Source organism: Pelodiscus sinensis, chromosome 27, assembly GCF_052426305.1.
Source record: "Pelodiscus sinensis isolate ZL-2025 chromosome 27, ASM5242630v1, whole genome shotgun sequence".
NCBI classification, from domain to species: Eukaryota; Metazoa; Chordata; order Testudines; family Trionychidae; genus Pelodiscus; species Pelodiscus sinensis.
The window spans coordinates 11,382,437-11,396,750 of NC_143078.1; the positions used below are offsets into that span (position 1 = coordinate 11,382,437).

The 14,314-nt window shown below is 50.0% G+C and overlaps 1 protein-coding gene across 1 annotated transcript in view; it reads right to left on the reverse strand.

Moving 5' to 3' along the window:
* IP6K3 (inositol hexakisphosphate kinase 3) overlaps positions 1-6,951 on the reverse strand; it is a 50,407-nt gene extending 43,456 nt beyond the window's left edge. The window contains exon 1 of the mRNA XM_025182736.3: positions 6,762-6,951. The gene's annotated coding sequence lies outside the window, so the exon portion shown is untranslated. The remainder of the gene's footprint in view (positions 1-6,761) is intronic.
* Between the last annotated feature and the right edge of the window lie 7,363 nt (positions 6,952-14,314).

The window sequence follows — 14,314 nt, forward strand, 5'->3', positions numbered from 1 at the left end:
AACAATTCTTGACCAGTCTATAGCGGTATAGCTATTTTGCTGTACGCATTTTGGAAAAAAAAAACCCCCGCAGTCTAGGTGCGGTTCTTTCAGAAAAAACCCACCCTTTTTCAAAAGAACTGGTAAACTTCATTTTTTCAGGCATTAGGGTTCTTTCGGAAAAAAAGGTGGTGGTAGTGGGGGGGGGAGGGGGTTTCCGAAAGAACCAAATCTAGACCGTGGTTTTTTTTTCCCGAAAAATCTTTTTTGAAAAAGTGATCATAATCCATTATGCAAATGAAGCATGAAGTGTGTAAATCCACGCTTCATTTGCAATTTCAAAGTCCTTCATTTACATTCCTCTTTCGACAGAGGAATGTAGTCTAGATGCAGCCTAAGTGATACAATCTCTTTTTATAACTCCCTGTCCAGAATAGACGGTGTTTCCACAGTGAATTGTATCTGAGCCCCTCTCCTCTGCTCCTACATTCTCTGCGACTTTCCATGGCCACGTACGCAATCCAGGGAGAGACGCCAAGTCTCTGGCAGAGTTTTCCAGCTCCTCTTACCTTGGGTCTTAGGTTGTGCAGGGATCCCTGACCTTGAGGCCCAAATCATGCAAGAGCTCTGTGCAGGGCTCTGGCCCCTGTCAGGAGCCTGACCTCACCTCCCCACTGTGCCTGCTGACCTCCATCCCGGAAGAACATCCCTCCCACACCAGACACCCCTCAAGGATAAACTTTACAGAGGATCCCTGCGGACACCCTGGCTGGGCAGACGTGCTAATCCGGGGGCTGCCGGCAAGCCTGCTGTGATGCTGCTGGTGTGCAAGGAAGGAAATAAACAAAAGGGAATCCGCATGGTCAGCAGCTGTTGCAATAGACGGGCAAAGGGGAGGGGAAGGAGGAATGAGCGTTTGCCACAGGCCAAAGGGAAACTTTTCACAGAGAAAGGAGGTTATCAGGGGTTAAGAAGTCCTTATTCTATGCTGAGGCTTACGCTTAATGTGGCCTAGGCCTGGGATGGTCATTTATGCCTGGGGATGTAAAACCCTAGCACAGCTGCCCTGCAGCCCCTTTGCTGCAGCAAAAATGACAAGCCTCCCTCCTTGGAATCTTCCCTGCACCCTGGACCCTATGCTGAGAAGAGTCACCTCTGTGTGCCCTGCAGGGGAGCCCCATTCTCTGGTACAGGGGAAGTTCGGGCTGGGCTGGAGGAGTCAGGGGGAGCTGGCGCTTCTGCCCCATCACAGTGGCTCAATTTAGGGGAGCTCACAGAGGCTCCCAATAGCTTGCCTCTGCCCTGTCACTAGTCCTCGTCATACTAACACTGAATCACGGCCCCTGTATGGGGATGCCCTGGATCTCCGAGCCCCAACGCTCATCCAAGCGCACACCTGTCCCATGTCCCGCCTGCCTACTAACCACGGGGAGTGCACCAGTCTGTTTCCTGACCAGGAAGGACTCCACTACACCAGCTGGCCAAGAGAGAAATCAACTAGGTGGCCACCAAGGCGCTTGCCTGTCTCAAACCTGGCACGGATCCTGCTCTGCGGAGAAGCCACCGCAGAGCAGCGCTCAATAAATCAGGGGCCGAGTGCGGAAGAGGAAAACGTCACGGTGATCTGGCTGGCCCAACACAATAGGCTTTTAAGCTCCACGAGGACTGTGCAGCCCCCTGTCTGGGCCAAGGGGGTGCCAACATGGTGTCCTACTCCGATGGATTCCTGAGAGACGACTGCACTGGGCAGATCCTAAGCACAGCCTGGCTCCTAAAATTCAGTGCAGGGAGGGAAGAGCGGTTTCCTTTCTCTTCTATCCATCAATCAAGTGCTGATCCTGCAGGGCGTGGGGTGCCCTCAGTTCCCACCGAGTCCCTGCTGTGGCCCGCTGCAAAGGTGGGGCCAGCCCGAGAGCTTGGATCAGAACATGAAGGGATTTGGAGGTCAAGGGGTTAGTTTGGGCCCCTCTCTGATCCCACGTCCAATTGTTTAAGAGGATTTCATGCCGGATCGCAGCTCAGACTTAATAGTGCCGTCACGCTCGTCTGAGCCCGCAGGCTGCCGGGGCCGAATGGCCACCACGCCCCAAGTGAGAGCAGCATCGGGGCTGCTCTCACGGGCACCAGGCTGCCTATAGCATGTAGATGGGACTAGCAGGTGTATAGCAATGCCCTGGCCACATGCCAGCCCTCCAGGAACACACCCTACAGCTGCAGGGGGGTACATGCACTAGCTCTGCTCAAACTAGCACCTAAGAAGAGCCGAGTGGACCCTTGGGCACATGGCCTATGTCCAGAACTATTCCACCTGCCAGGGAAGCCCCTTACATCTGAAGCATCTCCAGCCCCCATCACAGTGACAAACAGCAGGGATGAGACATTTTCAGTGACATGACCTATGAGGAAAGGCTGAGGGATTTGGGTTTGTTTAGTCTGCAGAAGAGAAGAGTGAGGGGGGATTTGATAGCAGCCTTCAACTTCCTGAAGGGGGGTTCCAGAGAGGATGGAGAGAGGCTGTTCTCAATGGTGACAGATGGCAGAACAAGGAGCAATGGTCTCAAGTTGCAGTGGGGGAGGTCTAGGTTGGACATTAGGAAAAACTATTTCCCTAGGAGGGTGGGGAAGCACTGGAATGGGTTCCCTAGGAAGGGGGTGGAATCTCCATCCCTAGAGGTTGGGATTGGTCCTGCCTTGGGCAGGGGGCTGGACTTGATGACCTCCTGAGATCTCTTCCAGCTCTAGGATTCTATGTTTTTTTTTTTTTTTGGCCCAAAAATGCTGGGTTGCTGAAACCGACATGTCCCCGTTTGGGCATTTTCAAAGCAGAGCTCCAATATGTGGTTTGAAGGAGCTTTTCATTGAGAAATTGTAGTTCATTTGTAGAGCATAAAAGTGTAAACGCACACAAAGGAGTCAACATCGGGACGCACCATTTCAAAATGATCCAAGCGTGACATTCCCCTTAATCTGGATCAAATGCTTTTCTTCTCATAACTGGATCATGGAGAACTGACATTTGGGGGTCTGTCTTGGTTTGGGATGGAGAAAATGGTTTTATCATGAACATTCTTTCAGGATGGAAAAACCAGCCCTTGTATGCAGAAGGCTCTGTACAGGAAAGAATCAGTTTGCTTCAGTGTTGCAGCTAATTTTTTCCATCCATGTGCAGAATAATTGTTATGTGCACAGAGGCATGCGTGAATGTGCAACACCAGCAGAAATACAAAACCTAGCTGTGGACACTCTGCTAATCAGCTGGGTGGCATTTGAGTGGCCGCACAAGTACGCAGCTTACAGGGAACACGGGTTTGTTTTTGTGTCATATTTTGATTTGTCCTTTTCCTCCCTAATTAAAAAGAAGGAGTTTTCAGGTCCACTTTGGTCAGATGGATCTCTCAGGTGGGTGATAACATGTCTTGGCTGCAAAGCAATCAGCTTTGGCTGCAGCTTCTAGCGCTGCAACCAGCAAAGGGACGGACAGAGGTTACGTCAATATAGTGCTTGGATTAAAGAAACTAGGAGACAGATCCATCTCTCACCTAAATCCATTGAAGCCAATAGGGAAAAAACGGGGCCTTGAAAGGCAGGTAAAGAAAAATCATGTCCTTGGAATTAACCTCTCTCCACTCACTTCACTAAGTTCATTCTGTAACAAATCCTGGTCCTCTCTACGACCTGGAGGCACAAGAACTTATGAGATTAATTTATCTTGACCCTTCCCCTCACCTGCTCTCTGCGTAAGAGATGGGGAAAAGCGGCTTGTTCTGCTTGGTGCTCAGGTGCATCTCTAGCTGAGGCAGGGGACAGAGAAAGGTGATTTAGGGCAGGTGGCAGCCTTGTCAGTAATAAGGGATTGCAGCTGGAGGTTGTCAGACGAGGACCGTGCAGAACATGCCCAGTGGGGGAATACAGTTTACTGGAGATGTGAATATGACAGTGGCCAAGAATACACAGTCGGGGAAAAGATACAGGGATTCAGCATGCAGCCAGTGAATACGTCTTTAAAATACAGAGGGGTGAATGCCCATAACGTACCAAAAATGAGGAGTCCAATTGTTTATACCCTATTTGGGCATAACATTGTTAGCGTTTAAGACAGCGTGGAGCAAGCAAGGCTAGTGAGTCTCAGTGAGCCACGAGACTGTCATAACCAAGATGGTCTCCCAGGATACATACAGGCTGTGTCTAGACTGGCAAGTTTTTCCGCAAAAGCAAAACTTGCCAGCTGTCTGCACTGGCCACTTGAATTTCCGCAAGAACACTGACTTCCTACAGTCTGAAATCAGTGCTTCTTGCGGAAATACTATGCTGTTCCTGGTCGGGCAAAAGTCACTTTTGCGCAAAAGGGCCAGTGTAGACAGTTCAGATTTGTTTTGCGCAAAAAAGCCCCGATCGCGAAAATGGCGATCGGGGCTTTTTTGCGCAAAAGCGCGTCTAGATTGGCATAGATGCTTTTCCACAAAAAAGTGCTTTTGCGGAAAAGCGTCCGTGCCAATCTAGACGCTCTTTTCCGAAAATGCTTTTAACAGAAAACTTTTCCGTTAAAAGCATTTGCGGAAAATCATGCCAGTCTAGACGTAGGCACAGAAAATAGAACATGGTCCCTGCCTTAAAGAGCTTAAAATCTGGAGATATAAGACACATGGGCTGTGTCTACACTGCACCCCTTTTCCGGAAAAGGGATGCAGACGAGACAAGTCGGAATTGCAAATGCAGTGGGGATTTAAATTTTCCCCGCTTCATTTGCATGAACATGGCTGCCGCTTTTTTCCGGCTCGGGGCTTTGCTGGAAAAAAGCGCGTCTAGTCTAGACAGGGATCTTTCGGAAAATAAAGCCTTTTCCGAAAGGTCCCTTATTCCTCTTAAAAAGAGCCTACCACCCTATCTAATTCTGCAGTGCAAAACCCTGCCCCTCCCATAGGCCGCGAGGAAACTGCTGCAGTTAGTGACAGAGGAAGGAGTTAATTGCAGCAAGGAGCTGACCTGCGGACCCTTGCCCTGTTCATGACGACAACTCTGGGGTGTGAAGCATCAAAATTAATACCAGAGGTTCAATTTCACCCAAGGCAGCTGTCTCCTCAGAGCCTCTGCCACCTGCCTGTAATTATAGCTTGACAGTCTCCCTCCCCCCACCTCGCAGCTCCTCCCCACCCCATGGAAACCAGCCCCATATCTGGTGGAAAGGTCAGGGGAGAACTTTCATTCTCTTGCCGCCGCGGAGTCAGCTGCACACCACAGGCTGCGAAATGACTGCATTCCCCGCGCGTTATAAATTACGGCCGTAAAAACTGGCTTCTTTCAGTCAATCTCACCTAAGCCAGTCGAGGAGACGATGAGCTTTTATGCTCCGACAGCGAGAATGCCATTAGCTCTTTGTTACACAAAGTCAGCAGCCTGGAAAGGCACCCGCGATGGTCTCATTCTGTCACCACTATTGCTGCGCAGATGAAAAAGCATAATTCTTCTTTTGCTTTGTCTAAGGAAGAGGGGGAAAAAAATCTAATCTAATTTTTCCCCCCCATGAGGAACCATCTAGTCATGTTAGGGCCTGAGCAAACAAGATTGTGTTTCACAGCCCCTTCTTTCTGTGATAACCGGTTGTTCTGAAAACCCCCAGAGAAGCAGCAAAGACAGATGCGCAGAATAGATATTAAGTGAATGGACGCATGTGAGAGATGCTAAGCCAAAACACCTGCTCTTTAATAGCCAGGTCCCTGAGTTGGCGGCTTTGTGATGCTCCGCTGGTGCAATGCACTGTCAACCCAGCTGGCTGTCCATTTTCAGAGATGCCCCATCATTCAGCCAAAGCCTGTGGACCATACTGGCCAGGTTTACCACAGCACTGGGGGGCCAGATTTCCAAGTGCGTGGGCACAACAATTAGGGGTGTATTTCCAAACAACCCTCAGAGCCCAGCCTGTGACAATCTGGCCTGGTTTGTGAGTGCTCTGCCCTACTGAAAATCCTAGTTAGCCCCAAAGAGAGAGAGAGACAACACAAAATCAGAGACTGTTTTGGCCAGTATCTCTGGGGATTTCTGACCCCCAGCCTCCTTCATTTCTGCATGAATCAGCAAGCTTTTCAATGCCACAGGTAAATAATTCAGCTTTAGAGTCCACGCCCCATGGGGGCTGCATCTCTCTAAGCCAGGGGTGAGGAACTTCTTTTGGGTCAGGGGCTGCTGACCCACAGAAAAAAAAATCAGTGGGGGGCTGCTCAAAAGTGAGATGTAGACCAAAAAACCAACCCCCTCACTGACACAGCTGCCGATTGAGAAGCAGAAAGACGCTCCCCCACGTTCCCCTTGCACACCAGAGCCTGGGGGGGCCCGGGCTGGTAGATTTTGTGGGGGGAAAGCCTCCAGGCAGCGCTTGATGGTGCCAGCATGCAGAGCTGCTTCCTCCCCTCGCCAGGCAGAGCCCATGGATGGGGTCTGGCATGCCTGGCTTGATGCCAGCACTGGCACTCCAGCCTCATGGCGGGGGTGCTGCAGGAGGGGCTGGAGCACCAGCATGGGCTCCCCAATGTGTGTGTATGGAGGGGAGCCCCGAGCCCTCTAGCCCTGAGTGCCAGGCCAACCCCAGAGCTGGCCCAAGCCACCGGCCCAGCCCCACCTGGACCCCTCCAGCCAGACAGGGAGGGCAGGGCCTCAGGGTGCAACACAGGAGGGGCTACAGCCTGAGTCAATGGAGGCTTAGCCTGGCTTGTGGTTCCCGCAGCCCATGCCAAGTGCCTCAGGGCTAGGGACTAAACCCCACAAGGAGAGGAGGAAACAAAACTTACCAGCAGGAAACAGTCTCCATAAAAAGGCTCCTGAGGGCTGCAGCTGCTTGACTGGGCCACATTTAAAGGGCCAGCCATAGAAAAGTACAAGGAGAAAACACCTCCTTGCAGAAGGCTCTCCTGGGATAGAGAGTGTTAGTAACAGACCAAACACTGCAGTATGGGAAAGAGGCCAGCGGGGTTGTCCCGGCTGGAGTGGAAAGGGTCTCAGGTGCACCCGCTCCTTATAATGCACTGAAACGCTTTTCACCCCTGGAGAGCTGGGGCTGAGGGGGAAAATCAGCTGTCATCCTCCTCAGGCAGACATGAGCAACAGCTGTGGAAGACAGTGATGGCTCTTTCCCTGGGTCTGCTCGCTAAGCTACCTCATGGCCAGGGAGCAGATTTAACAGGCAAAACAGAGGCAAAGAGATAGCTGGGGAACGCTGCAAGGAATTTTCCACCTCGGAAGACATGAATGCGTCTACACCAGGGACTGTGAGAGAAGGGGGTGTGAGAGAGAGGCAGAGAGAAAAGGAGTACTGTGGCCGGGGGGGAGGAGGGGAAGGGATGTCTGTGCTTTTAAGGGCTGAGCTTCCCAGGTAGACAGCCTGGGTGGGCTGCTTTGAAGCTTTTGTTATGCCTGGGCAAATTTGAAACCAGACAGAGGAAAGCAGAGTTCTTGCAAGCACGAGCGATCAATGAAGGGCACAAGTGTGAGTAAGTCAAAGGAGAGCCGCCCGAAAACCTTCCTTTGAGAAGACTATGGGAACAGTCTCCCCAGAGGACGAGAAAATGGGGGGAGGTCCCTTCGCTGGAGCCACTTCAGACGAACACAACTGAACCTCCCCCGCAAATACTTGAAATAAACCTCAGACACCTTCCAAATAACCCCCATACCTACTCCCACCTATTCGATGCCATAAGGAATCTCTGCTGGATTAGCTCATTTCAAAAGTCAGACTTTTGTTTTTTGTTTTCATAGGAGATGAATCTGCCCCTAAGAGCTTGTAGACAAAGGATAATGTGTTAGACCCATTTTACAGACAGGCAACTGATATAGAGGAAGGTACAATGAGATGCCCAAGGCTAGGAAATCTGGGTCGGAGCTGGGAATTGATCCTAGGCCAATATGTAAGCCTCACCCCCCCTGGAAGTAGGCATCAGTAGCCCCTATTTTACACCCCAGGCAGATAAGAGCAAGTGTCCGGTCCAAAGCCATAGAAGGTATCGGGGTAGAGAACTCAGGGATACCTGGCTTCCTAGCCCCTGCACAGCCCTCACCCCTAAACCACACTCTTCTTGGATGCATGTACATTTAGGATGCTCACTTTAACTGAAGAGATTTCACTTTGATGTCAGGCATATTGTCATGCCAGGTGATGTCCCTTTGCAGCTATCCGGCCATTAGGACAAGTACATTGAGGTTGATTAGATAGGAGCCTGTGAAATAGTCTGAGGTTGTTGCCTTTGCGAGGTCTCTGGGGCAGCAAGCAGGGCTGATTACCTTCGTTGAATAGGCCACAGAGCACCAAAGGCAATTACTCAAGTACTTAAAAAGCCAAGTGCTCTAAGGGGACATCAGCCTCTTCTCACATTAAAACTATGCTAATAAGAACTAATTATGGGCACAAAGATCATATTACCCTTGGCCGGCTCAAGGCTGCCACCCGGATTGGTTGCAGACTCTCTCCTGGCACCTTGCATTGCTGAATTAGGAGGTTCCTAGAATTGTATTTTGTGCGTCCTTGGTACACACTATCCCTTTAACATTTGTCTGGTACGTGCTAACGGGACGTATGCCACAGATACAGTCTCATGCCTGACATGCTGGACGGAGGCATTTCTTTTATGGTCTTTAAATGTGGGGTTTCAACTCTTGCCTTTGTTGGAAACCCTCCCACGTGCTTCCTTACCAGTTTGCGTGCCTCCAGCTGCACATGCGGGCTGGTGTGTTAGCGTAGGCTGGTATATAAACACTGGGGGGGGGAGGAGAAGAGGAGAAGATCCACACACTAGCTCATGAACCCAAGGGGTGCACTTGTTTCAGAATTCTGGGCATTTCATTTTGTTGCTCAGGAAGGCTGGGAGTGGACATTGCTCTAGTAACGTGGGGTTGTTCAGCAGAACAGGACTGATTTGTTCTCAGAGGGTTATTTCCAAGCAGTGGGCTGTGTCCTCTGCTCAAGTTATTGTAGGGTGGCTCGACGGTGCTTCACCACGCACGCTGCTTTCCTCTTGCAGGGGTCACTCAGTGGCTGCCGCTCAAGAGCTGTATTTTAAACAGACGTTGACACACTTGTTTGAGAAACGAAAACGCAGCCCGAATTGAACAGACTCTTCTTGCAAACTGACCGGCAAGAGAGAAGGACGTTCTGCTCTCCCCCCTCCACCTTGCCCATGTCCCTTTAAATGTGCTGGACTGCAGCCATGCCAGCAGCTTTTCCATGCTGTGCCAGGGCATACCTGAAACCTTACTCTTCAGATTCATTTCCCAGCCTTTACTGAATGTGGGCCAGTTTGAGGTTGCCTTAGTTATTAATAAAATACCAGGCTGGTGCAGAACCTTAAGCAAGATACATGTCTAGCAAGAGGGGGGCAATAGATCTCCTCCTGCTTCGTGTGATCTTGCTTTTCTAGGTTAGCTAAACACCAGCTGATGCTGATGTCCTGTCCCAGCGTGAACTGCAGCCACTACTTCTCATATTAAAGGGCTAATTTTATCTCCGTCCTAGAGCTGGGCTGAAAATACATGAATGATCCATGGCTCAGACATCTGGGATGGTGCAGGGAGGAGGGGAGAGTAGATGGAAAAATCCAGACTCAGCTGGAAAAAAAACCCAACCATGCCAGGGCTGGGCTAGCTAGAGAAGACATGGAGCTAGGTAGAGCTGGAAATCACACTGAAAGGAAGTCAATCGGGCCAGCGAGCCAGGGAGAGGCTGTAGAAAGGTGAGAACTGCCTGCTTGCTGGTCTTCAGTTACCTACAAAGAAACCAGCACGGATATGTGGTGAGGCCCTGCGTCCGTAACCCACGACGAGTGACAGAGGCAGCAGCTGAAACAAACTTTGGGGAGGAAGAGGGGTGGCTCTTGCCCCGTGACTCCTTAGTGCCAGCTTGGTGGTATAAAGCAGCAGCTAAGGGGCTGTAACCCCCCACGCACGGTGTGTCCGTGCCCTCCAGGTGCTACGCCACCCTGCTGCTGTAGGAGCCCTTCATGCAGGGGGGTACTGCAAAGGCATTCCAGCTGCTCCCAGGTAGCACAACTACTTATTAGGGGCCTTTGCAGCTAAGCCGTGCCAGAGCCTGCACTGTCCCAGGGAAGCCCCACAACAGGAGAGTGTTCACCGCCTGGGACCCAGGACAATGCACTGAGGCAGCCATCAGCTCTTGGTTTTGATCTTGTTTCTAGAAAAAATGTCCAGGCCTGTCACTCCCCACCAGTACAACTGTGCTAGCGGCGGCAGCACTATTCTATATTGCTGCTGCTGCCACCTCAGAGCTATCCCTGGAGTGACTCTGGGGCCCTCAGTTGTTAAGACAGGCACAGTCCTTGGTCACTGGCTCTTGCCTGAAGCGCTTGATGCGGCAGAAAACAGATTCCTCCGGCTCTGTCTGCAGCACGAACACTCTTTGCACTGGCACTGTCTGCGGCAGGAAATTCTGGAGTGTGCAATGCTACGCTGGAGCACCTAAGGCTATGCAGTTTCACACTGCAGCAAGTTTCATGCAGAAGAAAATCAGCTGGCACATTTTCCCCCCCTTGGAATTTTTTTTCCCCCCTACACAGATGTACCTGCTTTTTGCAGTCATCACCAGTAGGTGACGCTTTCTTCATGAGTCCTTCACTGTTCAGTAGCACACCGGTGTTCAAAGAGTCCGCTCTGACTTTGCATGGGCCAGGCCCTTACTTCTTAAGGAAGGCAATTGAGGCTGGGCCATTTCTGAATCATCCTGCCGACTCTGCATGAAGGAGTCCAAGGATGGCCAGTGCTTGACATTTCCAGAGGGTTTGGAGATCAGGAGGCATAAGCCCCATAGAATGATCCTTAGGAATGATGCAGGCAGGTTGATTTATGAGCTAGTGCTGGTGCCAGCCTGTGATGCTGGCTCCTTTTCTCTCTCTCATGCAGACGTCTCTGGTCTCAGCATTCTGTCTGTCACTCAAGAGTTTTCCAAACATGCCTAGTTGTATGATATGGATGCTCAGATGGCCCCACGTTCCTTCTTATGGAGCTGCATGCTCCCCTGGTAGGGTCTATGCTGGGTGCTATGCTGGGTGGCCAGTCTAGACACGATATTGCGCAAGAAAGCCCCGATCGCCATTTTAGTCATCGGGGCTTTTTTGTGCAATACAGTTCTTCCCGGTCTACACTGGCCCTCTTGCACAAGTATTCGTGTGCAAGAGGGCTTTTCCTGAGTGGAAGCGTGAAAGTATTTGCACAAGAAGCACTGATTTTGTACATTACAAAGTCAGTGCTCCTGCACAAATTCAAGCGGCCAGTGTAGACAGCTGGCAAGTTTTTGCACAAAAGCATCTGCTTTTGTGCAAAATCTTGCCAGTCTAGACGCACCCAGTCATTTTTCTGGAGTAGTTAGTGCCACATATCGAACCTGGCCTTAACCGATATTTTCAGGACTCGTTACCCAATGGCAAAGAAACTCTCCCCCACCAGGAAAGGTAGTACTACAATCCCAGCAACGTTGCTGGAGAATATTTATGCATTTCCAGGGAAATGCTCCCACTTCAGTGGAAGAATAGGGATCCCGGCCCATAGAAAAAGTTCTGTGCTTTCTAAATAGGCTATAACTAACAGTGTGCTGTGCGGTATTAAGCTGTCCCCAAAACACCACCGGAGGGCGTACATTGCTTAACTACTGGGATCTTGCTCTGGGGTCTGAGCACAAAGGTAAATGCAACCCCAGACAAGCCCCGCTGTTGGGGCTGATTGATTCATTCTCATAGACCTTTGGTGGTAGGAGGGCAATAGCTGAAAATCCTTTGCCAAGCTATGTTTGGGTGAGGGCTGAGAACTTCGAAGGGATACGGTACAGCCTCCTCCTTGTAGCGTTAGACACAGGGCTCTTAGGCAGTGATAGATGCTCTCAATAACATTTGCTATAGGAAGTGGATGAACAGGTAGATCTTATACCGCCATCAGTAGCCCCCTGGGTGAACCTGATCTACCCAGCCTAAGCTCCTGGCAGTTAAATAGTGCCAGGTTTGTATGACAAGCTACAACAGGGGTGGGCAATTATTTTTGCCGAGGGACCACAATGCATTTTGCTGTGTGGGCACAGGCTGGCTCCACCCCCAGAAGGGGTGGGGCCTGGGAAGAAGAGGCTGGGCCTGGAAAGAAGGGGCGGAGCTGGGGACTAGCCTCCCCCCAGAGTTGTCTGGGGCCAAAGGCTTTGAATTAAAAACACAGCAAAGGGATTGCGGTTCCCCACCCTGCCCTGACACTACTGTGTTGCCAGGCAATTGCCCGGAGTTGTTGTGGCTATTTGAAGGCTCATGGCTCTGGCCTTTGCCAGGGCAGCGATGAGACTGGGAGCCATTTAAATAGGATCCTGCTGCCTGAGCCATCGCCTGGAAATTCGGTGGCACAGGCAGGATATAAATAGAAAGTGGCCAGATGCAGTCTGCAAGCCGGATCTAAGTATTAGGCGGGCCAGTCCCTGGGCCACATCTTTCCCAGCCCTGAACTACAAGCAAAGACCTTTTACCATCAATTGAGGACTATCAGACCAAGCTGGAGGTGCAGAAGTACTATAGGCCTGGTCAAACCCACTAAATCAAAGGAAAGACTTCCACCGGTATCAGTGGGCTTTGGATTAGGCCCTATTTGAACCCTGGAGGATTAAGACAGCCATAAAAATAATTTGCTCCAGAGAGGTTGTTTTTCAGTGAGGAAGCATGGACTAGTGGTTAAAGCATAGGATGCGCTTTGGCTTCTATGCTGCCTTATGGAAATTGCTTTCCACCTGTCATCTGTGAGGCTGAATTCACTAGAGCAAGTAAAGCCTTTTGTGATGCTTGTCCCGCAGGCACCGTACAAGTCCAAAGTGTCATTCTAAACGAAGCTGCAGTAGAAACCCCAGTGCTGCTGGAGGGGGATCGCTTGAGACAAGGGGGCAGCCCTTTGGAGGTGAGTCTCTTTAGGCAGACTTCACTGGCTGTTCTTTTTATTCATTAGTTCATGTTGCTCTTTCCAGCAGAACTGGCACCGCTCCCTAACTACGCTTCCCATAAATAAAGCACAGCATCAGCTGTCATGTCAGCGGGAGACAAAACATTTAATATGAAAGCCTTTAAACAGAAGGAGGAAATAAAAAGATAAAGGGCAAATTTTATTTTAGATTCCTTACTGGTACATATTTTTCTTTTTGACAACAAGGGGACATGATGGCTTTATCAGCCCACTATTTGAGGATTTATTCATGGAGTCTTAATGCTCACAGAGTGGGGGAGAATTTAAAAATGATGAAGTCAGTACAAGCGTAAGGAAAGCACTGAACAGGGACGACTGGCCCTTCAGCCACTTGATCATTCAGAAAATGGGGCCAATTCTTCACCGTTTGCATATATCCCAGAGTGCTTATAAAGTGTGCTGTACAGGTGTTTGGAATGGTCTGTACAAGCAGGCAGTGGGGTTCCTAATGGAGACAGACAGTAAGGATAGCCATAAACCAGCTATATCGTATTAAAGCCTTCTTCCTTTCCAAAAAGTTCTTATTAACCAAAGTTTCCCTATGCCCGTTCTCCCAGGGAGCATTACGGGGGAGTACTTGGCAGTTAGATTTGAAGCAGACAGTCACTGCACACGTAGGTACACTAACCTCGCAGACTACTTCCTAATCCTGACTAGATCTCAGCTGTAACTTAGCAACCTATGCTGGGCACTAGCATCTAAACAGAAATAAATTCCTGGAGGAGGGAAGTTTAACCTTTCATTAAGCACCACTCCTCTTTCCGCCCCTTTCTGTTCGCATATCCTAGCAAACAGAGACATACTTCAGAGGCTATTGTCCAAGCCAACAAAAGGAGTTAGGTAGCTTGCCGTGCGAATTGGGCAGCAAACCCTTTTGTCCCATTGAAGAGCTGCCTCTGTCACCAAGATGCATATTATGAGATAAACAAATATAACTCCCCAACCCAGAGCCTATGAGTCAGCTGTGGCAGTAGAAGTTGAGTGTTGATAATTCATCTCGGGTAGTTTCAAGAGCCTGCTTGTGAAAGCAACGAGTGAAACCCACTGTCAGTTTGTGATACATAGTCACACGCTGACCCAGACTCTCAGCTAACAAATGCATTAGAAATACTTACGTGGATGGATATTAGCAGGAATTTAGGACTAATTCCAGCTTGTTAGTGTTGTTGCAAGATTTAAAAACTATTCCCTTTCTACCTGGCAGGCTCTTTGGACGGACAGCCTCTCCAAGATTCATCCAAGGCATCACTGTGAGCCAGCCAGTTTGGAATAGAAGTCAAGACCGTGATTTTCAGAACGGAGTAAAGATTCTAGATGACCCATGTGAACTACCTTAAAAGGATCTGGCTTTCAGAGTGGG